This window comes from Lissotriton helveticus, chromosome 9 (genome assembly GCF_964261635.1).
Source record: "Lissotriton helveticus chromosome 9, aLisHel1.1, whole genome shotgun sequence".
Classification (NCBI taxonomy): Eukaryota; Metazoa; Chordata; class Amphibia; order Caudata; family Salamandridae; genus Lissotriton; species Lissotriton helveticus.
Genome location: NC_136070.1, coordinates 246090537 through 246094007, shown reverse-complemented (window position 1 = coordinate 246094007; position 3471 = coordinate 246090537).

The following is a 3471-nucleotide window of genomic DNA, read 5'->3' as shown; positions in this document are numbered from 1 at the left end:
AGACATCATATTGTTAATACTTTCAAAGTCCCAATCATCAGCAAATGAGTTTGGTTTTGCAAAGTCACTCAAAGAGATCTTGATTTGGTGTGGATATTTCAGGATCTCGACCGGACCATAAATTTCATAGTCAGTGTTGTCCCAGGCTACCCCACCAGGTATTGGAATTGCTGTGAAGTTGGCTGAAGAAAGTTCTGAAGAAAGTTCTCGTTTCTCGACGTGTGAAGATGTGTGTGGTTTGAGGACCAAGTTGATGTTCTGACTTGCTGTGTCCATTTTAGCATATTTTCCCTCAATGAAGCGTCCCAAGGTAAATACCATGATGAGCCAAAGTATGAGGATAAATGCACCAAAACCCACCCAAAATTCAATCCATGGAGAAATCAGATATGTTTCTTTTAGTTGTTTCAAAAGCTCCTTTGCTTTGTCTTTAAAGGATTTTGATGATGGCTGTGTCTTTGTTCGCTGAAGCCTTCAGAGGAATCATCGAAGTTGATGAAGTAACCGATGCAGTTCTGTCAATTGTTCCAATTGGTTCAGGATTTTTGTTTCTTGCATTTTCACTTGGTACTTCAGTATAGATTGGTGTGTCTCTGCTAAATGTCTTTATTTGGGTTTTCAGAGGTCTAAGTTTTATTGCATTGTTGCATAGTCCTTGTTGTTCTTCTGTAGGCGTTTCGAATGTGATGAGCCTCTTTGTTAGGACCTCTGTACTGGTAGCAAACCTTGGTGTTCTGCTACTTATTGGGAGTCCACTTGGCCTACTGTTTGTTATCGGCCACATGTTGTGGTTTTACCAGGTCGATGGATACAACTCGGTTCTCCTTTTTTCCAGCAAGTGGCGGTAGTACAACTGATCTTGTCCCGTTGACAGACAAGACAGGAACTGCTTTTCTGTAAGAAGGCCCAAATTCCTTCTTTACCGCGATCTTCTCCCTGACTAGATCCCCGACTTTTGGAATCCAGACAGGTCTTGCTGGGACAGGTGGTGAATCTTCAGTGGTTGTTGGCTGTTGTTTCAACTGTATGTTGCTCAGGTCTTTTCTTGTTTTGTTTAAGTCCTGCAAAATAGCCAAACGGTCTTTGACATCAAAGCTTTTTTCTATTACCACTGAAGTCTGACTATCAAGGTCAGAGATCAACATCCTAGTTCCGAATAATAATTCGTACGGACTGAATCCCTTCAGAGAATTTCTTGGCAAGTTATTTAGACTACGTTGGACACTTATTAGATGTTTGACCCACCCAGCTCCCGAACCTAATACCTTTGCCGTTATAGATTGCTTTATGTCACGGTTTTTTCTTTCAACAATTCCGTTCCCCTCAGGGTGAAATGGACAAGAGTACCGCAATTGCACGCCCATGCTGACCATGGCCTCCTTATAAGCCCGAGAGCTAAAAGCAGGACCATTGTCCGAATGCAGAATGCCAATTGCGTATGTGCCGATAAAGACCCGCAAATCTTTTATAACAGTTCTGGCGTCAGCCGTTCGCTGGGGCCACATCCATATGAATCTCGTGCATGAGTCCACTGCGACCAAGATATATTTATAGTTACCATCCCTTTGTAAGGGACCGCAGTGGTCTAGATAAACACAGGCTAATGGTTTATCCGAGATTAGAAGGGGCGTCTGTGCTGGACGTCTCACAGTTGATACTTTCATTTTTTGACATATTTCACATGCTAGAACATAGTTCCTTGTTTGTCTTCTCATTTGTGGCCACCAGTATCTCTGTTTTAATAATGATACTGTGGCTGAGACGCCAGCATGGGTAGAAGCAAGCCCTTCGTGTGCCGCTATTATTAGTCCTAACCTATGTTCCATGTTTGGAATTGCCCTATCCCCCACTCCAGGGATTTGAGCAAAAGGAACATTGTTTGCATCAGTTATGTATGAGTATTTTACTGGAAAGCCTTTAGGGAGTGGTTCTATCGAATCCTTTGCTGAAGCGCTGACAGCTTGTAATATTTCACTGTCTATTTTTGTTTTTGACCGGGTGACGGCAGCTACGGAAGCCGTTTGCACAGCTGCCTTCGCGGCCTCATCAGCCAATGAATTCCCTGCAACGTGAACGCCATCACGTTGATGACTCAGTGTATGTATCACGTGAGTCTTTGGTAGTTCTTTTCGTAAAAGAGCTACTTGTTCCCAGAGCATTTTGTGCTTGATTGTGCCACCTTTCGCATCCTTGAAACCATTCTGAAGCCAGATCTGCAAGTATTCATTATAAGATTGAACGCAATAATACGAATCGCACACTATGAGTGTGGGGAATTCTCGATCCGTATTTTCAAGCGCCATCTTGAATGCTAGTAGTTCAGCTCGCTGAGCTGTACAATCTCCTAGAGATTGTGTTTTAGTTAGGGTTGGTTTAAATTTCCCTTCGTGCCTTAGTGTACAAGTGTGATTTGAATGCAATTGGTACCTTTTCTCCCTCATTAGAGGTCAGGTATGTGTATCCGCATTTCCCTGGGATGACTCGGATCACAAGGTTGCGTGTATTATCACGGGTTTCTAATTTTGTTTTAATTAGCATGTCTGTTTGTAAGGATCTCAAAATTTCTGTGTGTGTTTGAGTCCAACTGGATCTTTTAAAGTCTGGTTTGATTAGATCGTAAAGGGGCTTGACCCTTTCTGCGTAATTAGCAATGTAAGTTCTTCCGAAATTTAGGAAGCCTAGAATTGACTGTAGGTTTTTTAGTGTTTTAGGAGCTTGGATTACGGCACATTTCTCTAGGAAATTGTCTGCCAGGCTTTTGCCTTCACTTGATAACTCATATCCTAAGAATAGGACCGTCAGATGGGCAATTCTGGACTTTTTGAAGTTGAATTTGTAACCCTCTGCAGCGAAACCAAGTATTATGGTGTTCACTCTTTTCAAGTGAGTTTCCAAGTCATCATCTGTTAAGTAAATGTCATCGACATAAGATAATGCTTCATCATCATATTGTTGTAGTAATTCTGTTACTCTCGCTGAGAATACCCCCGGGCTATTCTTGTACCCCTGGGCTAACCGACAGAATTGTTTTTGAGTGCCATTTACTGAGAATGCAGTTAAATATCTGCTCTCTGGTGCTATGTTTTGACAAAAGAATCCGTTGGAGATGTCCAAGGTTGTTTTGTATTTTTTGCGCACTATGTTATTCATTAGTGCAGCACTGTGTGAGTTTTGCACTGCAAAAGTTTTGCAACATGTGTTAAGGTGTCGGTAATCCAAAACTAGACGGTACGAATTGTCTGGTTTGGAGACCGGAAACAAAGGATTGTTCATTTGTGAGGTGCAAGTTTCAATCACCTCTTGGTATTCTAGCTGATCTAGTATTTCATTTACTTGTTTTTTAGCTTCTTGCTTAATTGGGTACTGCCTTTGTGCAGTTGGTTGTGATTTTAACTGGACTTTGTGAGGAGGAGAATCCTCATCCCATCCTACATGATTTTTATATAAAGCAGGTGCTAAGGCCACTGCCCA